General features: G+C 51.9%; 1 protein-coding gene and 1 long non-coding RNA gene across 4 annotated transcripts in view; one reads left to right on the forward strand and one right to left on the reverse strand.

Moving 5' to 3' along the window:
• The first annotated feature begins 2,915 nt into the window (after positions 1-2,915).
• BRINP2 (BMP/retinoic acid inducible neural specific 2) overlaps positions 2,916-26,867 on the forward strand; it is a 58,207-nt gene continuing 34,255 nt past the window's right edge. Inside the window, exon 1 of one of the 3 annotated variants that reach the window (XM_038414739.2) lies at positions 2,916-3,656. The gene's annotated coding sequence lies outside the window, so the exon portion shown is untranslated. Of the gene's footprint in view, positions 3,657-25,513; positions 25,631-26,867 lie in introns of those variants that run through there. The other 2 variants (XM_043490680.1, XM_043490679.1) reach the window with 2 other exon arrangements.
• Positions 19,489-26,741, reverse strand: LOC122455493. The gene is made up of 3 exons (XR_006273712.1): positions 25,936-26,741; positions 23,564-23,728; positions 19,489-23,454 (listed from the first exon to the last, which is right to left on the reverse strand). It is a non-coding gene; the product is annotated as an uncharacterized LOC122455493 (long non-coding RNA).

The raw sequence follows: 26,867 nt of genomic DNA on the forward strand, positions 1-26,867 counted from the left end.
CTTGATTTCTTCCATATAAGTTGCTTTCAAGAGAGCTAGAGTGACTTTCATCTTGTTTCAGTTGGCAGATTATTGGCTTGGTTGCATTTGCTCTAAGAACGTAGTGCAAGCTTTGTCTGTTCTGTGCTACAGTTTTGCTATGAGGAAGCTGGTATAGCCTTGGGCATGCTAGGAAGAAGGGATTTCATCAAATCACAGTTCAGCGAGCAGCCTTGTCTGTGGGATCCTGGGTTAGTGGATGCATTGATTCACTTCTAGGGATTTGGTAGGGTCTCCTCTCACTGGGCAGCTTTGTTATACAGTAGAAGTAACCCATGGCTTCCAGGCAGACGATGGTGGGAAGGATCAGGGGTGAGGCGATAAGTATGCTGCCTAGAAACGTTAGACGTTTGTAGCTCTATTGGCCACTGTAGCAAGAGTACAAGAAGAACAAGGAGACATTCAATTACATGGAGAGGCAGCACATTTTACACTGGTAAAAGGAAATACTTTATCACACAATACAAAATTATCCCGTGGAACCCATTGCGACAAGATATTACTGAGACCAAAAATGAAGCAGGACTCTAAAAGGACTGGATGTTTATATGATTAACAGATTTATAATAGTAAGGATTAAAATAAAACAAGAGCCTTGAAAAGGATAGAAACCAACCAGCCCCACAGCATAAGCCAACCTCTAGCTGTTGTGATGAGGAGGAAACTTTCCCTGGGGGTAGCATATCCCAGAGCTGTCTGCTGCAGGGTTCTTCTTCTGAAGCAGCTGGTGTTGGAGAGAGGACACCAGAGTAGAGGGACCATGGGTCTGATCTAGTCTGGCAATTCCAGTGAGCAGTGGCTCATGGAATCCATTTGTTCTACCTTTCCTAAGCAGCCCTGGATGCAAATCGGGGAGGCAATGCACATTGGCCTCATAGGAGTTTGATCTGCACTGCATAAGGACTCTAATTAGCTTCTATTCCAGCCAGTATAGGTTCATATATTGTCCTCACCACCATAGTACATGAGCATCTTCCAGCTATGCATTAAGCAACATGACTAACACCAGTCATGTGTGATTCATTCTCTTTCTCATCCCCTCCCCAGGGGGAGAATAATGCATGTGGTGGAGTGGGTTTTTAACATATACTCTGCTGTATGTTGGTTAGAGAAACCAGGTCAAAGAAGCCCCACTTGGAGCGAGAGGCAGGGAGATTTGTGATGGCCCTTAACTCCTAGGAAATTTATTCTCAGTCACAGACCAGCCCCCAAGGAAGATCTGCCTTCTCTGCACAGAGGAGCTTTATCCTTATGGCTGAAAGTTCCACTGGGCCTGAGGAGCAGTGTTGTTGACCAGAGTCCTTCTCACAGGGCTCTAGCTAATCATTTCCATATTCTGAGCCCAGGCCATTGAGTGCCCTAAAGAGAAAGGCTGAGCCCTTGAACTTGACTTGTTATTTTATGAGAGAGCAGTGGACAGGGAGTTTTGACTTCTTGAGGGCAACAGGATCTGTCCAATGTCAGTTCAGGGGCAGGAAGTGGAATGGAAGCCTGGAGAGCAGGGAGAACTGCAAACTAAGTTTTATTCAGAACATCTGGCTCCCGTGAGCCTTTTGGCTAATCCCAATGTCTAATTCCCCAACGTTCCCTAAATCTCCGAATCCTTCCTGTTTCCAGTCACTTCACAACATAATCTCTGAAAGTCTGCTTGCGAAATGAAACACGCTCCATTCCCACCCCTCTTCCTGTCAGTCCTGGGCTGTGCTTGTGCTAGGCAGGATGGGGAGAGGAAAGGCTCCCCAGAGCTGTACAAACAGAACATAGTCCTGTCCTCTCTGCAGTGGGCCCACACCTACCCCGCACTCCCCTTGGCTCTGTTCCCCTTTATCTGCCACTGTGCTGAGACTACCCCCTGGAAAGTTTCCATTTCTTTGCATTTCCACTGGAGAAATAAATCCCTCATGGTCAAAGTCCTGCCATTCCGCTCTCCATCCATCCATCTTTCCCTCTTCACTTTCCACCCTGCCTGTTTCCCCAGCCCTCTCCCCTCCCTGAGTTCCCAGCAGCAGGACCTTTTTCACAGAAACCAGGCAGGGCTCCCTTTAGCTCACGCTTTGCATTTTGTTGTTCTTCAAAAGACATTTAGGAGCCTGATCCTGACAAGCGCTGAGCCGGTGGCTTCAGGGGCAGCTGGGGCGGGGTGTCCAGCAACTCTCAGGATCAGCAGGGGCACTGGAACAATTTGTGCAGTGGGGGTGCTGAGAGCCATTGAACCAAACTGTAAACCTTGTATGTGATGGCAACCACTTCAAGCCAGGGGGTGCGGCATCCCCCCTCCCATTCCAGCACCAATATTTGAGAAACTCAGCCTAGTTTCTTCCACCACCCCACTTCCCCAAGATCAGTTTGTTAGCCTGGGGTAAGGGCTGTTTGTGGGTGTGTCCCTCTGTCTGTCTGTGGCCATCTGCAATTGGGAATCTAATCTGGAGCATTCGCCTCCTTCCCTCCCCCCTCGCTCCCTGTCTGCAAGGCTGTGTCTCGCTGCTGTCTCACTGCTCCCCCCGCGCCCCGTCCTCGGCTCCGGGCTCCTTTCCAAGGCTCAGGCCCTGTCAACCTTTCAGGAGCCGGACTAGGTGGGGATGCAGCAGCCAGCCACAGCCCGCACCCTCCCGCCGGGGCCAGGCGAGTTCGCCCCCCACTGAGCCCCAGCGCCGAGCACCGGGGCCCCAGTGGCTCGGATTTGAGGAGCGGCCCCGGCTGCAGCCCAGCAGGGCTCGCTCAGCCTGGCCCCGGCCACTGGCCCTGGGCCAAGGCGGGGCCCCAGTGCCGCCCCCGCGGCGGCCGGGCCAATCCGGGAGCGCAGGCCCGGTGGCCGAGGCTCCCATTGGCTGCCCGCCTGCATGCGGGCGGGGGAGTGCGCGGCGCGGGCGGCGCGGTTATCTCGGGGCCCCTCCAGCGCCGGAGCTGCGCGCAGGGGGCAGTGGCGAGGTGGGCGCCAGCAGCAGCGCGGGGCTGCGCTCGCCCGCGCACGGTGCGCGCAGTCCCGGAAGAGGCGCCGCCTGCGGCCGGGCCCGGCCGGCGGATCTGCCCCCCGCCCTAGCGAGGCCAGCCTGGCACGTGGCGAGCGCCACCCTGGCGGTGCCCGCTAGAGCTGGAGCCTGGAGTTCGCCCGTGGGACCCGGCTCTCCCCGGGGCAAGGGCTGGTGCATCAGCCATGGTGGGGACTGAGCCGCTGGACGGGCAGAGCAGGGGAGCCGCGCAGCAGCAGCAGCAGCAGCAGCAGCAGCGAGGGCCGGGAAGGGCGCGATAAGGGGGGAATCTCCCCGGGGGCCCCCGAAATACGAGCGAGCCAGACTTTGGAAAGTTGCCACCGAGGATGGCGGGCAGCCTCCTCCCCGAAGGGCAGGCTCCCGCCAGGAGCCAAGGGGGCGCTCCGGGGGCGCTGGTAACGAAGGATCTTTGCCTGGACCCCTCTGAAAACTCCCGCCGGGGGTGCTAGGGCAGCTAGCCGCAGGCCAGCCTGGCTGGCCGGGCTTCGGGACAGCGCCGCGGGGCTTTCCCGCACCGGATCCTAGCGGAGTGCTCGCACCGGAGTTACCACTCCGGCTTCACTACTCCGGCTTCACAGCGGCTGGCGTCCCTGGTTGCCTCCTTGACCCACATTCCTAGTGCCTGGGGTAAGTCTTGCAAGTTCCTCTCCCTCGCAGCAGCGGCTGTAACGGGGCGGTTCTCATTGCAGGCACCGCTCGCGCTTTTCCTAGCTGGTGCAAGCAGAAGGGTGGGTTATGCTTAGTACAGTATGCTGGGCTGCCTTGTGCACGGTGTTTTCGCCTAGGTACGTGACTTACCATGTGGAGGTGCCGCACACACAGGGAAAATGTGCTAATGCTGAGCTCTGCTGAGCATTGGGACAGTCTCCTAAGGGAAGAAGAGGCAGCTCCATGGTTTGAGTTGTTTAAAACTGGACTGGCAGTGGCCATGGAAAACATGCTGCTGAACAGTCCTGAAACAGCCAGCGGGTGGGCAAGAGGAGCTAATTCCATCTCTACTGTCTATAGGGATATGCCTGCATTTGCCATCTGTATCTATCACATTATATGTCACCAGCAGATAGATTAGATTTGCCTTGTATCAGCCACTAAAACATGAAATGCTCCCACCCTACAACGGCATGAACTGGGGAGCTGTTTCTCCCACCCTCCAACTCACTTTTCAGCAGCCAATACTGTATCCATTGCTTACTTCCCTAGAGCAGGGGCTTGCAGCCCGGCAGTCATGCCCACCGCTGCCCTTTCCCCATTGCTAATTAGCAGCATAGCCCTGACTAGATCCCAGGTAGATGGGCGAGGGGTGCCAGTATGGGAAAGGTTGAGAACCACTGACCTACAGCATGTGCACGCAGTCCAAACAGAAACTAGAAAACAGATTAACCTGCCGGAAAAGAGTTCTGTGATCTGACCATAGAGGTAGTACTGTGTTTGGGCTCCTGGCACTTGGAGTGGTACATAGAGGGGGAGGTTAGAACAGGGATTAATGCATTTGGCAGCTAAGGAATGGCTGTTGTACCAGTGTTATAAACCGTGCTCGGGTACTACAGTGATTGGTGCCCTACGGATACCTACATTAGGTAAAGCAAATCTTAAACTGTGTGCACATGTGCCGTACAATCTACGGTGTGTATTCCTTCTGATAACTTAACATGAACATGTCTGGTTGTCTCTCTTAAGAGAGAGAGAAGCAACCACATCATTCAAGCGTACTGCATCAAGTGGGGTTTTGGAGACTGTGGCTCAGGAGAGGAGAGCATGACAGAACCCTGCAATGGGGTTTCCTTGTAGTACGTTGTTGCCTGTTTTTGTTCTTTTTTTCAAATCTGCTGTTTCTCTGTGCTCCCAACATGGCATCTTAGCAGTGAGGGACTGTCACCTGGATAGTAACACCGGGGTGTCCTGAAGCCACAGTTGTGCTACAAATGACTGTTCATTAGTGCAGTCAGAAATCCTATGTTGTTACATGTGCTGTACAGGGAGTGGGGGTGGGTGTGTGTGTGAGGAAATCAGCATGTGTGTTTATGTGCATGTGTAAAGAGGGTGATATGGGCACACACCGTTGCCAGGAATTGCCAGGAGGATGAGCAGTCTGTGTAACCTGTTCTGCTGGAGTGCAGCTTGTTCTGAATAGCAGGGTAGTTTGGCACAGACAAGTGTGTGTGGGGGGGAGAACAGGGCGTGCTTGGGCGATCCTATTCCACCTGGCATTCAGCATTTCTTCTTGTGTGTTAGAACCAGCTGCCATCCTCTGACCCTGCATTTAAGACCATCCTGTGAATAATCCTCCTCCTAGCTTCAAAACAAGTTGTTTATGGGGCGCTGTCCCTGCATCATCCAACTCCTTCCTCTCCCCAGGTGCAGAGGACTCATCAGGGAGGGCTTGGGAGATGCCTTAGTGCCCTGTACCTTGCCAGCCTACATAGAGGAGCCCCCAGGGAGAGTGGAGACAGCTGCCTGGGAACTTTCTGCTGACTGCATGCTACCCCCCTGCTTTTCCTGTCTGAAATGTTTTGGAGATTCAGTGCTTCCCCTCCCCCCCACAGTGTTGTTGTTAAACAGCGGGTTGGTGCCAGTACATTGCTTGAGCTGATAGTTTCAGCCCTGCTGAGATAAGAGGCAGCAGTGCAGAGAGTGGAGTGAAGAAGGCTTTCCTGGAAACTCTCATATTGTCGTGGTAAAGGGGGAACTAACGTAGGAAGTCACCAGCTTCATAGCATAGACATTCTGACTTCACATCACTGCTGGGCCCTGGAAAGGGAACTTGGTCGGGTAGCAATTGTCCCACTGCAGAAATAGTGGTCTGTTGAGAGGACAATAGCAAACTGAGGTACAGATGGGCTTGTGGGTTCAATTCCTGGCTCTGCCAGTCTCCCTTTGTGACAGTGGGCAACTCCCAAAGGCCCAGATCCTCAAAGATATTTAGACTCCTAATGTATATTGGAACCAATAGAAGATAGGAGCATAAATGCCTTTTGAGGATCTGGGTCTTAGGTTCTCTATGGCTATTCTCTATTATCCCCATCTGTTCCACGGGGATAATCACACTTCCCTGCATCGGAGGGAGGAGTCATTCTTTACTGTTTGTTGGGCATTCACATCCGGTGCTGATGAGCGGCACCATCTATAGGGAGGAAGAGTGTAGCATCAGTGAAAGGAGACTGGGAAGGAGGAAAGGTATTTGGGTAGGGGGATAAAGGAAGAGTACCTGGGTACAAAAAGCACATTGGGATGTAGGGGAGATATAGAGTACGAGGACACGGGAAAGATGGTGGGATGTGGAAAAGGACCTGGAAAAGATATATTGAGATGGAGAGACAATTCTAGGGTACTTGTATGTAGAAGAATGCTGGGGGGATCTAAGAGAAATGCTAGGCCAATAGGATGCAGAGTCCTGGGATGCAGGACTGATCCTGGAATCTAGGATAAGTGCTTGCCAGTATTTGATGGTCTGTAGAAAATATATTAGACAGGGATAGACTGGGAAATTACTGGAATACTGGGCCGTATGCAAAATTCTGGGACAGTAGGGTGTAAGAAGCGTCACAGTACACATCCTTCTAATGGAACCCTAAATGCAACAGCAGTCACTCTGTTGCCAGTGATTTCACTGCTGAACGATCAAATCCAGTCAGCCCAGCCCCTCGCTGGCCAGCACCTGCCCGGGTCCTGGGTGATGTGCATTGGTCAACACTAGCCAACGTGAAAAGAATGGCTTCTTGGTAAATATTTGCTCAGACCATCCCCACACTAAAATGTGCATAGCACTTTGTATCTCTTCACCTTGGAGCCAGAGAACGGCTAATTTCACTGGGACCTGGGCATGCTCATGCTCCACTTAAACAGCTCTGACAAACTCAGCCATGCTGTTGATTTCTCAAAAAGATACTGCTGCCTCCTTGATTTTAACAGTTAAAATACCCAGCTCCCCTGAAGCATCTGTTAGTGGAGATTCTGACCTTAAACTCCTGAGCGTGCTGTACCTGTGTGGGTCTGCTGCACCTCTCGCCTCTTTTTCTAAATGAAACATGTACCATCTGCAGCTGGAAATGTAGTCAGCCACATTATAAGGAGCATTGTATTGCCTGCAGCCACACAGCGCCCTGTGCTGTGATCCTGTCAGCTCTCACAAGCGTAGTGGGGTCAGGCTGGGCCAGCCTTGGGTGAGAGCAATCCTAGGCAAAGCCCAGCATGCTACCCGCTATGGTTCTGATGAACCAGCAGGTGTCACTCTTCGCTCTCATTCCAAGCTGAACCCATCCAAGCATCCAAAGGGAAGGATGAGGCAAAACACTGCAGCCTGAACCAGTGGTGGTAGTGAGGGATCCCCATGCTGTCTTTCAGAGGTGTCACTGATCTCAGTGTCCTGCAATCCAGCCTGTCCCACCCCCCTCAACTCCCTCTGCTGTTTCCTTTGTGTGTGCTGTATTCTCCTCCCTGCCCCAAACTGCTCAGGTTGGGCTGCTGGGTGCAGCTAGACATCTGCAGCATGCCACTCCCCGAGAAGATCCCTGCCCATGGGCTACCATCTAGGTTCACACTGGCTTTATGGCAGCTTCCACCAATGTCAGACTTGGCAGGAGGAGCCGAGGGTGGAAAATACACCAAGGGAGAAGCTTGTGGGAGGCATACGGTTGTGCCAAGCACTGGTGGCAAGCAGTGGCCCCCAAAAAGAGGAACCGGCCAAAGCCATAGGGCCTGTTTAGGTAGTGCACCGATCAAGTATTTTCTCTCAACATCCTCTGCACGCGGGACACCTACGCAGCCACCATGGGAATTCACACTGGCCTCCCCCAGGATGAGTCCCATAAGAGGGCAAGCAGCAATCCTGCCAGCTGCCCTCTGAACCACCCTCTTGGCATTGGGGGGCTCCAATGCCGGGACCTGTGAATCCCCAGCTCTGGTGAATGTGACCCTTTAGATCAGCTTACAGGGACGCTAATCGACCGGAAACCAGGCAGCACAGGGTAAAAGCAGTTTCAGGCTGGCCCCTCAGCCCCCTGCCCATGACTGTGGTTTTGCAATCCTGTTTTCCCCTCCCTGTGGATGTGAGAAAAACCTACACACACAACAGGGGAAGCAGATTATACAGGTTTTAAAGCATTCTTCTTAAATCCCCAGCTCCCAGACTCCTGTGGTGACACGAACAATCTCATTCATTTAAAATAAATCTATTTCGTTAACCCCCCCCCCCCAGCCTATGTTTCTAGCCCTCCTGGTGGCAAGGAAAAGCTTGACAGTGTGAACCCTAAAGGCTCGAAAAGTAGATGCCCCAAACAGGGAGAACTCAGTCTATCTTTGTATACATAAACCCTCAGTATTTTTAAGCCACTCTCTTGATTTTTGCAGGCCATGATTCATGATTTTTGAATGTTGGCTGAGACACCGAATGTACCCAAAGGCAAAGCAAATAAAGACAAAGGAGGACGCATTTTTCTGTCATCTGAATTAAAGCGCGTCACACTTCGATTCATAGATGATAAGGTTAGAAGGGACCTCTGTGATCATCTGGTTTGACCTTCTTTATAACACAGGCCTAGAACTGCTCTGAATGACCTGTAACAGGAGGAGGTAAAACATATCCAGATGGCACAATGATATGGCCCCTTTAAGTTTGCAAAGTGCATTGGGATGGAAGGCGTGGCATGCACGCAAGACATTACATTGCTGTGAGGTTCATAGCAGATGGCCGAGTTCCTGAAGCATGATGCCTATGTGTGAATGTTGGGATAATTGCACACCCTGCAGTGTGCTTCTGAAATGCTTACTGGCCCAATGAATTCCCCATTGTGCAAGGCCTGGGCACATTGTTACCAAGTTTGCAGTTTCCGTTAGCTAGTGAGATCAATGATTCCTTGACACTTCCGTGGGAGATTGTGTATGATACCTGCAGAACAATAAACTGTGCTGTCTAGTGATTCATTATGGGGAGCTACAGAGGAATAGAACAGCAAAAGGGACACAGGGTGGGAAGGATGGCTGTGAAAAAAGCTAATGCGGTTTTGGGATGCATCAGGAGAGGCATTTCCAGTAGGGATAAGGAGGTTTTAGTACCATTATACAAGGCACTGGTGAGACCTCACCTAGAATACTGTGTGCAATTCTGGTCTCCCATGTTTAAAAAGGATGAATTCAAACTGGAGCAGGTACAGAGAAGGGCTACTAGGATGATCCGAGGAATGGAAAACTTGTCTTATGAAAGGAGACTTAAGGCGCTTAGCTTGTTTAGCCTAACTAAAAGAAGGTTGAGGGGAGATATGATTGCTCTCTATAAATATATCAGAGGGATAAATACAGGAGAGGGAGAGGAATTATTTCAGCTCAGCACCAATGTGGACACAAGAACAAATGGGTATAAACTGCCCACCAGGAAGTTTAGACTTGAAATCAGACGAAGGTTTTTAACCATCAAAGGAGTGAAGTTTTGGAATAGCCTTCCAAGGGAAGCAGTGGGGGCAAAAGATCTATCTGGTTTTAAGATTCTACTTGATAAGTTTATGGAGGAGATGGTATGATGGGATAATTGATCTTTAAATATTCAGGGTAAATAGGACTAATCCCCTGAGATGGGATATTAGATGGATGGGATCCGAGTTACCCAGGAAAGAATTTTCTGTAGTATCTGGCTGGTGAATCTTGCCCATATGCTCAGGGTTTAGCTGATCGCCATATTTGGGGTCGGGAAGGAATTTTCCTCCAGGGCAGATTGGAAGAGGCCCTGGAGGTTTTTCGCCTTCCTCTGTAGCATGGGGCATGGTTGACTTGAGGGAGGCTTCTCTGCTCCTTGAAGTCTTTAAACCATGATTTAAGGACTTCAATAGCTCAGACATGGGTGAGGTTTTTCATAGGAGTGGGTGGGTGAGATTCTGTGGCCTGCACTGTGCAGGAGGTCGGACTAGATGATCAGAATGGTCCCTTCTGACCTTAGTATCTATGAAATCTTGTGCCAGCTAAAGGAGACAAGCACAGGGATTGCTCCCTGAACCCAAGCCTGGCATGTCTCAAGGCAGAGTAGGAGTGCAGCCTAGAGACATAGACCAGGGAGCCACTCCCCTCCACCTGGGACATGCTGGCTGGGAAGAGTTCTTCTCCCTGAGAGGCAATCAGGTGACTGGTCTACTGTGAGATCTGCCCTCGTGAGTTCCAGCAGTGCAGTGGCTGTTGCAGCTTGATCCCATGGGGGGGTGGGGGTTGATCGCACACATAGGGCTGCTGCCTCTGAGATACAAAAAACCAGGACATCCGCCTGCCTTCCACACCACATACACCCCTGTGTACTGACAGCTCCCTATGCAGGGCACCATCTCCCCGTCCCAGCCCCATGAGTGGGCATCAGCCCCTGTGGGCTCCTGGGGCTGCCCCAGGCACCAACCTCACCAAGCGGTATGCAGTGCCAGCTGGATCCAACCTGCTTCTGCCCAGCGTGACCTCTGCAGTTGATACGTGTGCAGTGTGACCAGGTGCTGCCAGCCCCCCAAGCTCCCTGAGCTGCCCCATGCCCGTGGCTCCCAGACACTCTGGAGCCAGAGCTCCCTCTTCCATGAGAGCCAGAGGGGGTGCGATTGGCAAATGCTGGGGTGTTTAATGTCCCACAAGAAGACATACAGATTTCCCAGGACAGCTACCTAGAAAAAGGGCCGACCATGGGAAAACCTGGACAGGCGGCAACTCTAAAGGCGCTGAGCACTCAAGCCCCAGTGCAGCAAGGCTTTTGGGCCCGGATTCAGGAAGTCTCCCGGGCATGTGCTTAAGTCCCATTGACTCCCATTGACACACTACTCCTGTGTGCTCGAGTGCGGTGCTGGATTGGAGCCAGAGGGCTCAGCACTGGGAAGGATGGAGCCCTTTGGAGCCCAACTGGGGCGCTGAGTACATGGAAATCAGGCCCCTTAAACCTGCACATCGGGGTCAGGCACAGGAAGGGAGAAGGAGAGCGACCCAGGGTATCGGGCGGACTGGGAGAGGAGAGCAGAGTTGGAGGCAGGGCCTTGAGCAGATAGAGACAGAGCTGGACTGGGCCTGCAGCAGCTGGAGCGAATAGAGAAGGAGATCAGCAGCTAGTGGGGGATAGATAACTGAGCAGTGGGCAAGGGGGGTATGTGGGGATCAGAGAGCCCAGGGTATTGGGGGCTGGAGTGAGAGCACAGGGACTAGATCGGTGGGGTGGGGGGGGAGGGGAGTTTGCTGTACTGAGCTCCCCTGTTGTGGGATTCTTCTGAGGGCTGGCAAGAGGGCAGGCCCAGGGACAGCTCTGCTCACTCGAATTTGTGCAGGACTTTACACTGGGAACAGGCAAGGTGATGGGAGGAAAGGGGGCAGAACATGGTGATCTGTGACCTGATTCCTCAAAACAGGCGCTGGGCTGGGCTGACCCTTCCCTAGGCCTCCTCCCACTTCCTCCATGCTGCTTTGCAGCAAGGTTTGGTTTTTAAAGTGCAGGAACCTTTGAAAGCAAGGCCCATGGGCTCCTGTGCTTGGGGCACTGTGCCGTGCAAAGGGGAATGAGGGGGCAGGTACCACTCCCCATACATGGACAGGGGCTCTGTGCGGTGCTAGTTAAACACCTGGGGTGGCATAGAGAGTAGGTTAAAACACAGGCTGACCAAGCTATGGATCGGGGTAGGGCTTGTGTCCCAGAAAACAGTGATACGATGTTGTTTCTGCAGCCCCTACGGCTAAAACAGATGTGACCATATAATTAAAGACTGTGTCACCCTTCATACGTAGAAGGGGACAGAGTTAAGGTTGTATGGGCACTCTTAATTCTGGCATTTTCTAAATGTTGAGAGCTTCATTTGGCAGCCTTAATGTTCTTTTATCATGGGGTTGTTCTAGTATATAAAGATCTCCACAGCACCCAACACAATGGGGCCCCTCCGCCATGCCATGTAGGCCATTGAGAACCACCATAACAACAATAATAAAGAGTTTGAGAGGCAGCGTGAGCTAGTGGTAAGGGCCTTGGGATCAGGAGACTTAAGTTCCATTCCTGACTCTGTCCCAGAGCTGTTGTGTGCCTTGGGGAAGTCACTTCCCCTCTCCCTGCCTCCCTGTCCCCTCCCACCTTGCGTCCAGCTGGTCTGGATGGGCTGTCAGCCTTCGGGGCAGAGACCGTCCCTTACTTTTACAGCACCTAGCTTAAACCAATATCTGTTGACTCTTTAGTCCATCCTGCTACCTTTTCTCAGTCTGCCTTGTAGCACCCTGTGCTGGGAAATGCACCCTGGTCGTGAGTGGGGTGCTTGGCTCCATGGCTCAGCAGTGACCCGAGAACGGGGGATGGGAAGTTGTATGTGACTGGCCTAAGGGAGACACCTCCCTGAAGAACTCCTGAGGATATCTTCCCAGGTGGGGGAGTTAGTTAGTTAGCCAAGTGCCTTGTTAATAGTGCTTGCATTAGGGTAGAATCTAGAGGCCACTGCCAAGATCCGGGTCCTGTTGCCCCAGGCACTGTACAAACACAGGAATAGACTGTCCCTTACGCTACACGTAGACAACCCAGCATCGTTAGCCTCACTGCCAGAGAACGAAGGCACAGAGAGGCTTGCTCTCTCCATGTGCCATTGTGTGGCCTTGAGCAAGAACTTGAACCCAGAGCTTCCATGCCTCAGGCTAGCATTGTATCCACCAGACGGTCTCTTTTCTGCCCTCTTCCCATTAACATCAATAGGGACTTTTAATGAGATCCTCACACCCGCCCATCTGAAAATAGACCACTTGATGGCACGTCTCATCACATCTCACCAGCACAGCATTGGCTCATGGGGGAGCGGGATTAGACCTCTAAGGTAAACCCAGGATACTGCAGGAAATAGAGTTGATTACTGAGTAGGTAGCAACTTTCTCTCTGAAACAGAGCCCCAGCATGGTGCTTGGGGGCGCTGTGTCAAGCCCCAAAATTACTAGGGCTGAACTCCCATCCTGGTAATTACACCTTCAGACGCCCTCTGTAATTTTCAACTGGAGACAGTTTTCATGTACATCCTAAACTTCTGCATAATGTTGCTCTGCAAAACATCTGCTGCATTTCCCCCCCCCTCAACCCCCCCAGCCTATAAAGTGCTTTGAGTTGCTCTGTGCTAAATAAATACGTGATAAGATTATCCTGAATATGTGTTTCACATATGCTGGGCTTGATTCACTCAGGACTTACTCTGGCTTCTAGCAACATAGAAAATCTACCAGGGCTGGGGGTGGGAGGAAGGAGGGAGTGTGGTGGAGCAAAGCACTCTGCCAGGGGGCTGAGAGCCAATTACTACAGCACCCAGACCGTTGGCTGGGGAGGAGCAGCACTGATTCACAGCTAGGGCGACCAGAGGGCAAGTGTGAAAAATCTGGATGGAGGTGGGGGGTAATAGGTGCCTATATAAGAAAAAGCCCCCAAAATCAGGATTGTCCCTATAAAATTAGGATGTCTGGTCACCCTATTCAGAGGTGCACATGGGACAACCTGGGCTGATAGGACTCCTTTGGAAGGTGGAATCCCAAGGGGATGACAGTTCCCATGGGATGCAGGAGCTGGCACTGGTGTAGGGGGTGCAGTTTGCAGCTCCTTGAGAAAACAGAGAATTGAAGCCATTTCTGCTGAAGATCCGCAGCTTGTATAAATTTGCATTGAATCAACGGAGCTATGCCAATTCGTACCAGCTGCGGATCTGGCCCGTGGTGAGTTTCAGAAGGTGTCTGGCCCTGCTTTAAATTATATTTAATCTACTGCAGAAAGTGATCTGGAAAATGTACATGGCCTGACAAAATCAATGTTAATGTCCCTGACAATTAGCTAATGTCTTAATAATTGAACTACACCTGCTATACAGTTACACTGCACATCTCCAAGGATGGCTTTGCTATTAGCTTCAAAAGGAGCAGGATCACAGTGTGAAGCTGTGCACTGTGTTGTACTTGCCAAAGAACAAGCTTCCGGGTTCTGTTTCTGGGGGTTGTGACAAGGTACTTGACCCCCTCCTCTCTGGGCTGGAAGCTCTAGGCCTTTCAGCAGGAGGTGGTTGTGTCGCCAGAGGCAAAAGGAGGATGGCTCTTGAGGTTAAGGCACTAGCTTTGAAGGCAGATCAGGGGAACACGGATGATCAGCTGCAGATTAATTGCATGACCCTGGGCAAATAACATCTCTTCCCATCAGTTTTCCCCATTGGCGAAGAGGTGGTTAGACCATCCTGTCTAGACTCTTTAGTGCAAGGGGCTCTCTCTCACCATGTGTACGCACCACACCTGGCCCAATGAGTCCCTGCTTCCGACAGGGGCCCCTCACATTCCTACACTAACCAGTGCTGCTGGGGGGAACAAAGCACATCCTAACATGAGCAGCTGAATCAGAAGCAGAGATGTGATGCAAAAGCCTCTGTCTGAGTTTATTTGCCACCACCACCCCATCCCAAATATTGATGCTCTCTCCCCACTCCCACCCTGCCTCCACACCAGCCCCAGCTGTTCCACTTGCTTATTAGCTGACCACACGTCCCCTGCTTGGTCACTTCTTCCCTTTCCCTGAAGCAGAGATGAATTAGCAGCTGCAGGAAAGAAAGCTGGGCAGCAAGCCGGGCAGCTTGAAAGCTGTTTGTGATTCACGTCGGCAGGACTCAGCAATTTGACATTCTTTCTAATCCTGTTATTTCTCACCTTAAACCTACCCATGTGAAAAAGGTGCCTTTATGATTCATCTAGCTGCTGGCTATACTCTCAAACTCCACCCGCCTCCCAGAATCTGCCATCTCCCCTCCTCCCTGCGGGCTCATAGGGGTAGGACTAGAGACCCCAGACCCAAGAGGGGTTTCCATCTCTGCCATTTCTTTTGGGCAGTGAGTGACACTGACCTGCCAGCCAGTAGGTGATGGTTTATTTCTGCCCACCCTGGGTTTTATCTCAGAGCAAGCTTGGTCTGGGCTGTCGATTTGCGCTCTGAAGTGGGTGTGGATTCAGAGGCATCAAGCCAGCTACCTGCAATCAATTGCAGGGAAGGGGGGCACTGGATGGCTGGGAGGGGCCAGAACAGGGTTAGGCAGAGCTGCTCAGAAACTGGATTTTGTTCCCATGAAAAAATGGACAAACACTTTCTCATTTCTACTGAAATTTTTCTTTGAGAGTTTTGACGGGGGGGACAACTACTATGCATCAGGAGCCTGAAAACTCCAGGATTTTTTTATGAAAATTTGTCATCAAAATCAGACATTTCCCATGGAAAGTTCCATTGTTTTGGTCAAAGAAATATTTTGAACCATAAGTTCTGGTGTTGGGTTCAGTGATGGTTCCTAGGCACCAAGGAAACTCAATTAGGGTGACCAGAGAGCAAGTGTGAGAAATCAGGATGAGCGGTGGGGGTAAACAGGTGCTTACATAAGATAAAGCCCCGCAGATCAGGACGGTCCCTATAAAATCAGGACATCTGGTCACCCTTGACTCAATAGCCAGGCATCCACAGGGAAACCTAATGTGCATACACGTGAACCCTCTAGGAACCACATGCCCGAGACCATGCACACATGCTGAGACATGAGACACCCTCACACAAACGCACAGGGCTGGACAAACAGCACCTGGACAGACAAGCACATCCCCAGGACAAACCTTCCCCGCCCCAGGACAAACCCACATAGGACATATGCATGTGAATGGACAAAGTTACACCCAGCCACACGGGTGCACGCACACACCCAGACAGGGCCTCATCTCTGGAGTCTGCCTACGTCTCGGGCATAAACTAGCCCTGAACCCGGGAGCAGAGTTTGAAGATGGGAGAGCGGTAAAGTCCATATTGAAGCAGTGGGTGCCTTTAGTACTGAGGCAAGTGAAAGACAGTTCTCCCGGGGTATGGAGCCAGCAGAGCTCCCAGCAAATGGTCTCCCACCCCCAGCACGTGCACAGACCCAGTTTGAATGGCAGCGCTCCTGCTACTGCAGTTGGGGGTCAGTGGTGCCATGTCACATTACATTGCGCCGTTTGAAGCGGCTGTGGTGCTCTGCGCCCCAGCCGACCCCATACTGTCAGCGTGCCTGATAGGAAATGCTCGTTGTGTGCGCACCGCGGCCAACGTGCCATCTGTCACCCACTGCTAGAGAAGGAAGCGGCACAGTGAGATATTTTCTGCATCGTTTTCCCTCCTCCTGCTGCGGGTCTCCGAGCCTGGCTCCTGGGGAGGGGGGACCCTCCCGCAGAGAGAGTGCTCAAGTAGATGCTCCCTTCTGCTGAACCTGAACAGATCTTCCTGCTAGCACTGGCTCCTGTTCTGAGCCCAGGGACGGTGTCCCATTGTCCCACATCATGGGTCTAGGGCTCACGAGCCCTGTGACATCAAACATGGCGGTGATCATCCCAGCTGCTGTACCCCATGGTAATGCACCTGCATCAGCCCACGACCTGGGGCACCTCAGGTTGGGGGAAGACAAGACCACCTGACAAATCTGGCCACAGGTTCAGCAGGGCCCTTATGCAAGGCAATGTCCCTGCACATAGCTAGGTCCCTGCTCTTCTGCATGCCCATATCTTACACTGCGTGCAATCCCCCTGGGGCTGTGTTCCCCCCTCTCTCCTGCTTGCGAAGCTGGGATGCCTCTGCACTGTGAAGATAGGGTGGCTCTGATGAACCACAGGATATTGTAAGAGGTGGTGAGACTATACGGGTGAACCGGGGGAGGTTCTCCAGAGCTGACTTCTTCTTTTCCCTGTCCCCCACCCTGCGCCTCTGAGGCCTGTTCTCTCAGGCATAGGACTGTGGTAGTACAGGCTCTTGTAAGGATCCTCTGTGTGGTTTACCTCTTATCCACATCACCATCTCCTGAGAGAGAATCCAGCTCCGAGGTTGTAACGTGGTTCAGAGACCCAGATAAATACAGGGTCCAGCCCCAGCGAATGTCTCTGACCCAGCTGTACAGAGGTGGGATGATCCCTCTTGTCCGTCTCCCTCCCAGTAGCACTAGGCTCTCCGCAGCGCACGGGACTCTGAACCATGGTTTAACCGTGCCTAGGACCATCCCCCTCCTCTACCCCCATGCGGTTGTTTCCATGATGGTGATGGGCCCTCAGTGCCCATGCTCTGGGCCAGATGCTGCAGAGCGCAGCCTGGCACACGCAGATGGCACTCTGGCGCAACATTCAGCTGTGAACTCTCTGAGCTCAGGGGACAGGATGAGCATGGCAGAGCAACCGAGGTGTGCAGTTTGCACTGATCGGACAGTCGGTGAGTGTTCAGTGCGCACATATGTGTTGAGGGTGCAAAAGTGTATGGCAGGAAAAAGTAGTGGGAGGGGTTAGATTAAGCTGCTGCCTCCGACTACCGATCCCATCAGTCCTGGCCAGGGCGCCCCAACCCACAGCCATTAGAGGTGTCAGACTAGACTGCCCCCTGCTGCTGCAGGAGGTACAAACACTCTGAGCCTGCCCAGCTCACTGATTCACCTCCCTTGCCTCCCATCTCTTGGGGATTATGCAGGGGGAGGGCAGCTTTAGCTTGTGGTCAGGACTTCCAAGCCAGCTGTGTAAATGCCCTAGATGCTTGCCTTCTACTTGGCCAAAGCTGCACCCATTTTTGGCCCTGCAGAGGGGGGAGATTATGATGGCCCCCCAGTAGTCACTTTGGTAACATGGTTGACAGGAGCTGGTGTGAGTACTGTCTATGCATGCACCTGGGCTCTAACCCATGTAAACCCAGCATACAACTCTGTTGAGAATGCCCAACTCCTTCCCCTCCCTATCTCCAGCTCATTCCTTTCTGCTTCTGTTCTGTCTGACCCACACCCGGTGCCGTCAGCCAGCCCAGATCTCACCAGCAGATGGCACCTAGGCTGCTTGAGCTGGCAGGTCCCTCCAGTCGCCATTCTTTTTTTGGGGGGCACTAGAGGAATGCCTCCAGACACCAGCAGCCCTTCCCGCTCCTTCTCCAAGACAGACAGACCCCCTCTGGGGACCAGGGCAGTTGGAGTCTCAGTGACAGAGCATCAAAATTAATCCAGGGGCAACTTTCTGACGACAGATGGGCATATCACTGTGTCAAGGAAGAACGTGCAGCTGGGGACAGATAATATAGGAATCCATATACAGAGTTAGGTACAGCAGGCCAGATCCTCAGCTGGTGTAAACCAGTGTAACTTCCCTGATGTCAGTGGGACCATGCCAACTCACACTAGCCAAGGATCTGGCCCCGGGGTGGAGAGGGAGAGACACACTGTAAAAGCAGAAGTGGTGGGGTGAAATTAAGCAAAGGAAAATTTCACGCCAATAACAGGTAACGTTTCTCATCAGTCAGGTCTATTAGACCGTGGACTAGGCTCCCGAGGGAAGCAGCTGGAGTCCTGTTGCTTGAGTCATTTGAAAGCTGGGCTAGACACAAGCACTGGAGAATGCAGCAAAGGGAACAACCCCGCGCTAGCCACGGGGGAAAGATGACCTAATAGGGGTTTCAAGCTCTAATTTCTATTATCCTTGCAGTCTACCTGAAGGTGCGTGTTAACCAGCAGCCTAGAAGATCTGCAGCGCCTGGCTTTGATCTATGAGGCTAAGGGAGTATGCTGTAGTAAGAAGGGACTTTCACCCACTAGGGCCAATTCTGCCCCTCATTCTGGTCCATCTATACCCTGCCCCTTGTGAAACCCAACTTGGGAGAGGAGTAGCCCTTGCACTCAACACTGCAGACATTTTGGGCCATGGGACAGCCCACAGGCACCCCTGGAGAAGCAGCCCTAACGTAAAGTGTTATACCCAGAGTATCCATTTATAGGAGGAATATTCTGTGAGGAAACCGATTTGAGAAGCAGAAAAAGGATCAAAGAGAGGTATTGACAAGCCCAAAATTTGCCTCCCCTTCTCTAGGGTAAAGCATCCACGTGAGTGTATGTGTGCGCACGTGTATGAGAGAAAGTGCGCCTCTGCATGCATTTTCAACACACTCAGCACTCCTTCCCTTCTCGCCCCCCCCCCAATCAAAATAACAAAATCCAACTGCCTGGTGCCCAGCAGCCTGTCAGCAGGATCAGAGCAGCCCACACAACGCAGCATCAGGACCGCTCCGCAGTAACAAACCAGCATGCATGTGATGGGAGGGGAAAGAAAAATTTCTTTTCTGCAGAGAAACAGTTCTCACAGGTCCCGACCCAAAGCCGAGTGAAATCCAGGGATCCTTTCCTGTGACTTCAGTGTGCTTTGGATCAGGCCCGCCAACAAGCATAATTACAGCCCACTAAACGTCGGACCTGGTTCAGTGTCACACCACGTGTCCCGGACCAGACACCGACAGCCTCTCCTGTTTGAGATGCTGCAAGGGGGAGGCATGGGAGACGCCATGAGAAACATCTCGGCCTTTGAAGGGAAAGACGCTACCTGCCTTATGGGAACGCTGGAATGCCGTGGAGATCTATTGCCATTGGGTGCCATTGGCTCTGCCCATGTGCCTCCCACAGCATCCAGTTCCACAACTGACAGCACATGTGTTATGTACAGCAAGGAATGCATGAAAATATGTGACGGGCGAGGAGCATAGGTGCAACCAGGGTACTGGTGGCTCTAGACCTTTTAGCAGCAGGGAGCTAGGCAATCAAGCCAGAACAGCGCCTCTCTGAAGTCCTACTAGGATCTCTGTTGCACAGATGGGGCTCTGAGGCACAGAGAGGCTAAGGGACTTGCCCATGGGTAGGCAGGCAGTCTGTGGTGGAGAGGGAATTGAATCCAGTTCCCCTGCTAGTGCCCTAACCACTGGACAATCTTTCCTGGATGCAGCACTGCAAGACTAGATGCTGGGGAGACTAGAGTGTCTTCCTATGTGAAAATACTCTGCCTGTCTGTCTCAGTCTGAGACTGCAGGACACAGCCCTGATTTCCCCTCCAGGGCTCTGCGCCCTGATCCTAGGTCTCAAGAGCCTGATCCCAGCGAATGAAAGTGTGAGCCTGCGAGCTTGTTAAAGAGCTCACAGCTGTCACAGGGCATCAGCTAGTTAATAGTCACTCCGGTACACACACAGCACTATGTGTGGGGTGCAAACCTGCTGCCCCAACCTAGGAGTCAGCAGGGCAGTGAAAATAGAGGGAATTGCTCTAATTGCTGCTCAGAGCCACTATAATCCTAGCACCTGGTTCTCCTTCCACTTAGGCTGAGGTCACACCAGAGTATCATGGGGATCCTCTCTGGTGTGAATGAAAGGAGAACAGAACTCAAAACCCCTATGGAAGTCTAGCAGCCTCCAGATCGCCTGGGCTCTGCTCAGCTCAAGAAAGGTGATAGTTGTTCTGTATTCCCTTCTGCAACAGGGGTGACTGTGTGTGTGTTACACAAACACCACCCCACCACCAGAGTTCAGGGCCAGCAGGTCACCGGAGCCGATGCCTGGCCAGTTGCACTCAGTGCCGGAACGCTTCTGTCACTCACTTGATGTCACGGCCGGGGAGGAGGAAAAGAAGCCGGACACAAGGGACAAGAGAGGATTTGTAGCTAAGTCCAGGAAAACAGCGAGTGTCAGAGACAGAAGCTCCCCCCTGCCCTGGAGGGCAGTCACAATTACAGCTCTGGTCCCAGCTCACTCCTTACTCAGAAAGGGCTCCATCTCGCTGACAGAGCACCCACAGTCTCCACTGAAGTCAGCACGTCACAGGAGCGAGCCCCCAGTCTCTCAGGCCCAGATCCTCAAAAGTATTTAGGTCCCTGACTGCCACCAATTCCATTTAGGGGATCTGGCTGTTCCCTTTGAAAAGGTTAAAGATTAAATGCCACTGGGCAGAGCTGGGATTTGGAGTAGCCATGGGATTCTTGCAAGTGCCATATATGGTCGCTTGTATGTTTACTTCCTCCTCTTCCCTGTTGCTGGGCCCCAGGGGAGAGATGATCACTGTAGTGAATTGTTTGTTACATTTTCCATTCAGGTACATCAGCAGTGCCAGGGGAGCTCAGTGCAGGCCCAGAGGAGGGGATAACCGCTCCCTGTTTGCGCATGCAGAACCGATAGCAAAACAGCAGGGTGAAGCATGGGCCCTGGAGGGAGCCTTCCCCTGGGCAGCACTCTCTGGGTGCAGCGGTTGCATAGCCTTAGGGCAACAGGCCTGCCGTGGGTCCCTGGGCATTCCAAAAAGTGGCAGCCCCAGATGACATGCATGAGGCCGGGGCACTGAGGACAGCAGCGGAAGGGGTTTGGGTGACTGAATTGGAGCAGGTGAATTGGTGCCACACGTCCAGTTCTAGCTCTACAGCATTTTGGAGTCAGAGCTTCACAGCCACTTCCTATTTCTGCAGAGGGGCAATCCGTCCCTAGAACCACAGAAATAAGAGATGCACCTGACATATTTGCTCCTCAGTTTGATCCTCGGGGGCCAATGCAGGATTTCCCTATACAATCCTTTCTCCAGTGCTTTGACCCAGACAGTTGGAAATCACCAGCAACGGAGCCTCTGCCAGTTCCTTTGGGAGGCTATATACAGTCCAGTAGATCTCTCCGTTAGGAAAGCCTCCTGATGTTTGGCCAAAAAAGGGCGTTGGTTAATTTCATTCTGGCACTTGGTGCTATGGAAAAGCCTGGGGTAGATTACTCCTAGCTATACCTTGCTAAACGGTCCAGGGCTCAGAACCTTTGAAATACAAGACAGATACTTGATCCATGAGGCCAGCGTCTCCAACTGTTTCTCATTCACTAGTGCACGTCCAACCTATTTCAGGGATGACCCAAGCCAGAGTTTTTTTAAAGTTTGGCCCTGCTCCAAAAGGGGACTCAAAAAACCCTCACCAGCCAACCAGCCGTTTATTGTCTTCCTGTGACTCCATAACCAGATCTGCTCAACTGACAAGGAAAAGGGATTTGTGTGAGAGATAACCGCTCAACCTCTGCCCAGGATCCATAATGGCCAATCGTCAACCTCTTACACTGATGAGTGTTGACTCCAATTGGCTGTACCTGAGTAACTGAAGGCCCAGTGGACTCAGGTGACTATGGGGGAATTGCAGCTCCCCTTTCAATATGAAGTTCCTAGCCCTGCTGGCTGAGGAGAAAAGCTTGACCACATGGCCAGAGTGCACTCCAAAGGTGCAAAGAAAGAACCTCCCACTGAATGATTTTTTTTTCCCCCCCAATCTCCTGATTTTAAACCAGGGTCATGAGCCTGCTGGGCCTGACCCATGACGGTTGGGCACTTGAGATTGGCAGTAACAGCTTGCCAGCAACGAAGGGGTTCACATTCCAGCCCTAAACAAAGCCAGCTTCTTTCTGGCTCATGCTTCACCCCCTGCAAGGAAGATACTGCCACTGGAAGGTAGTGAACAATTTGTGCGACAGTACACAAGCAAGAATAGAGTCGAGCTCTATGTCCGATAGCTCCACCAGGCCTGCAGGGCTGAGGAACAACACCTTCCCCCCAACCCTTCACTGGGCTGCCAGGAAAGAAACTGCTTCCAGGCTGGAAAGAGAGAATCAGAAAGTGCTTGGATTCACTGAAAATCAGCCACGTCTGAGAGGAAGAGCCATCTTTGCTGACTGCTCCCCCTTCTGCTATGCAACATGTCTAGGAGGCACCAGCCTTGTTACACCTTTGATCCCTCTCCTCCTTTGGAGGCCCTGAGCCCCACCCTCCTTTTCTCCTCCAGAGGCCCCTGCTTCTCTCTCATGAGGTGCTCCAAGATCTTTAGCTGCCCTGAATCTTCCCAGTGTTGGTCTCCCTCCACTGTCTGACTTTCCCGACTCCTCGGGCCTCCCCACTTCTTCTGCCCCAGCTCTGGGGAACCCCCAGTCCAGTCCCCACCTCTGAGGTTTGGTGCCACAATGATGGTGGGGAACAACCCTGAGCCAACTGACTCTTGGCCAGGGCGCTCTCCTCCCTCAACACCTCCTCCCCAGAGAGGAGCCCGATCCGGAGAGGTGCTCTGCGCCTAGGACATCCCACTGAAGTCAGTGGGTGTTCAGGATGCACGGCGCAGGATCAGGCCTTCAGAGAGGGAGGAGGAGCAAGGGGTAGTAAACACAGAGCCTGATCCAGAGCCCCTTGAAATCAGTGGGAGTCTTTCCATTGACTTCAGTGGGCATTGGTTCAGGCCCCAGGTGGCTGGAGTAGAGAAAGGGCTGTTCGTCAGCTGCTAGCACATTTCCAGGAGGTTATCCCCTGAATGGGCAGCTGAAAATACCAGAAAACCTGGTGGGAGGCCAGAGATTCAGCCCTTCTCCACGTTTAACAACATGCAGTAGGTTGTCAGACAACAGCCATTGCCGCGTGCGGAGGGTGACTGTCCTCCCACCTCCACCGCTCCCTCCAGCTGCCCCTGTGCTTACACCAGGGGAAACCGAAGTATTTTGTGAAAGCGAGACCTGCAGTGACAAAGCCCTGGAAATCTCTCCTTTGGCTACGCATTGTTCAGACGTCGACCCGTCCTTTACCGAGGCCCAAGGCTGGAACAGCAGGTCTGGATTGGTGAGCACTGGCTGAGGGGCCTTGTACTTGGAGAGCTGCGGTGCTGCAGGGCAAAAATGAAGTGCGAAGACAGAGCTGTGGGGGGGAGGGGGCGGAGGGACAGAACAACAGGCAGTGTTCAAGGCATGATTGAGATTCATGAGAAGAGCTACCTGGGGCCCCCGAATTGGATTAGCAGGGGGTGTTGAAACTATGATTGACATGCATTAGCAGAGCTGCATGGAGGCCCAGGACTCATCGCAGAGGGATGCTGCTGGTCTGGATTGACATGCATTAGCGGTGCTGCGAGAGGGCCTGGCACTGGAATGGCAGGGCTGCTGAAGGTAATAATGGAGACATATTATTAGAGCTGCATGGGGGCTGAGGACTGGCATATCAGTGGGGTTTCGGATCAGGAGTGAAAGGCACTGGCAGAGCTGGGTGAGCTCGAGCATCTGCCTGCTGTAAATGTTGCTCATGACTCACAAGGAAGTTTGCTAAACATATGGAAATAATTCTTAATATCACATCACCGAGATGGTTTTGATGGGGAACATATTTGCTAGAACAGTAGATCAAAAGCCCTTACAGGGGGTGGGTCACTTCTAGAGAGAGAGAGAGAGATTCCCCCCTCTTTGCAAGGGACGCTTCCCCCTCCCAGCCTCAAACTCCAATCCCACATGCTCAGAGACAGGAAAACAAACAAACAAAAAATTAGAACAGTATTAAGGAGGCAGGTTGTAAATAATCTCCCTTGAATCTGATGACTCCAGTCCATATCTGTTCTATTTATTTTCTTTTTCAGGAGGTGAGACACTGCTCTATTGGTCCCCCAGATCCCTTTGTATCCTGCCACCCGCATAAGAATAGCTCTTGCATAGAAGGGTCATGCATATATCTCCAGTGGAAGGGAAGTATTGTAAGTCAGAAGATGGGGGAGATGCAGGCAGAGAGAAGGGAACAGGTTTGGCTAAGGTCACACTGGTTCAGGGGCAGAACCAGGGATGGAAACCAAGTCTCCCGATTCCTAGCCCTTTCCCCTAGCCACTAATCTGTGCAGGTTACTTGATAGTTTGCTCCTCTCCTGTGTGTTTGTTGCATCTACAGTTTGAGGTCATCTACCAATTAGATTGACTTCACCTTCTGGAAAAGCCCAAAGACAGACATGAAGCAGCTGTGCAGTCAGGGGCTTGTTGTTTTGAGTTTAGTTAGTCAAAATCTCCTGGCACCATAACAAGAGCCCGGGGATGAGCAATAGCAAGCAGGAATTGTCTTGAAAACCCTATCTCAGCAGCTTTCACGTAAAATCAATAGCAAAGCCCCTAGCAGACTTCATGGAGTCTCTGGCAGTTCTCGCTTTACTGGGTCAGAACTCTGCTTGGCTTAGGGGTTTTTTTTTTTTTTTTAAAGGGGGATTGGATTAAAAAAAAAAAGGTGTTTGAATTGGGAGCATCACTTATGGTGGAAAGGCTTTCTCAAAGATAAGGAGTACTTGTTGCACCTTAGAGACTAACAAATTTATTAGAGCATAAGCTTTCGTGAGCTACAGCTCACTGCATCGGATGCATTTGGTGGAAAAAACCAAATTTTTTTTTCCACCAAATGCATCCGATGAAGTGAGCTGTAGCTCACGAAAGCTTATGCTCTAATAAATTTGTTAGTCTCTAAGGTGCCACAAGTACTCCTTTTCTTTTTGCGAATACAGACTAACACGGCTGCTACTCTGAAACATTTCTCAAAGATGACATCCTTGCAGTGTTTCCTAAAGACGGTCAGAGTCTGGGTTCCTCTGGAAGGTTGTTCCAGAGCTAGAACCTCTCACCCTGGCAGATTTGCCATCACTGTGACAGTAGCAACTTCGGGCATGGCCAGCAAGTGCCTACTTAATCACCTAGCTACATGCCAACAAATGCCTCCAGCTATGTACTTTTACATCCCTGCATTTATTTCAGTAAAAAAAGAGCCCAAGTCAAAAGTGTTGGTGCTAACTTTGAACTCATCTTTGTTCTGTAGATATTTTTAGTCCTCTCTGCCTCAGAAAAACCCCTAATAAGGAAGAAAATGCTCTATCCACAGTCAGATTCTGCTGAGCAGGAGGCCTTGAACCTTATAACTCACCATCTTCATCCAACCCTGCCCCCAATCAAGCAAGCAGGAAACGCTGACTCACAAAGCAAAGCTCCTACTGAGCATCCATTCTGGGTGGGCACTCAAATCCCACCTGAAATGTCTGTTACGAGGTAAGAAGACAGGTTCACCACACCTCCGCCTGAATCCATCACAGGATAAAAGAAAAGGAGTACTAGTGGCACCTTAGAGACTAACACATTTATTTGAGCATCACTCCTTGCCAACGGGCCATGAGGGTCTTGCTTTGAAGTCAGCTCTGGTTATGAGCAAAATGCTGACCCAGCCAGCCACCAGATGGATGGGAGACTCTGGTCTCTCACTAAGACTGCTCCAGTATCAGATCCCTTGTTGGCAGAACCAATACAGTGTAAATAAAGGCTGCCACTAGTGGCAGACCGCAATAGGAGGTACTCACCATTAGAGCACCCCCTCAAATCAGGACACAGCACTGCAGGGATTCTTCTACTCCAGCACCACCCAGTTGTCAGCCAAGCTGGTTCTCCAAAAGCCTGGATCTCCTGGGGCCCAACCCTCCAGCCAGGTCACCTTTCAAGTTCAGGCCCTTTTCAGGATAACAGAAGTCTTGTTCTTCCACCCACCTTCTGGGCTTAGTTCTCTGCCCCTTCTAGGCTATTTTGAAGGCTTTTTGTCTCCTTTATAGAAAGCTAGATTCCAGGATGCTTCCTTTGGAGTCTCTCTCACAGTCTATCGCTCATTGGAGTTCCCTGCTCTTTTCCCCTACTCCCACAGGCCTGCAGAGTTCTTGCTCCTTTAACAGGGCACTTTCTCCCCAGAGGCTTCTTCCTCTCCTAGCAGCTTTCTTCCACTGCCTTCCTCCCTATGTAGCCCACAATCTTCTCCCAAGGCCCACCACAGCACCCTATGGGTGCCACACCCTGCCAGAAGTACCTGCTTTCTGCAGTTGCTACCACAGCTTGCTCCCCCAACTGTGCTCTCTCTCTCTCTCTCTTTTTACAAAGCCCAGCTGTTCATCATACTCATACCTGGCCCCATTAGTCCCACCTCCTCAGAAGGAGAGGCAGCTAATTATGGCACAGAGGGGGCTAACTGAAGAGGGCCAGCTGACCCTTAAAGGTACAGGCTGCTGTGTTAGACAGATAAGGGGGCCCTTCTCTGTGTGCTAATGCACTTGGGAAATGGTTGTGAAAAAGGATTTCTTTGCCTGCCTGGACTGGATCAGGTACCAGCCCCAGGAAAAGAAGATGCTCAGGACCAAATTGTCAAGTGCTTAGCACCCTCCCTTGAGAGTGACCTTTACAAAGCACTTGCCACTCGGCCACTCCCAGAGGGATGCTCCTGGCCCAGTTTTCTAACCACTTTGGTGCC

Source organism: Dermochelys coriacea, chromosome 8, assembly GCF_009764565.3.
Source record: "Dermochelys coriacea isolate rDerCor1 chromosome 8, rDerCor1.pri.v4, whole genome shotgun sequence".
NCBI lineage: Eukaryota > Metazoa > Chordata > Testudines > Dermochelyidae > Dermochelys > Dermochelys coriacea.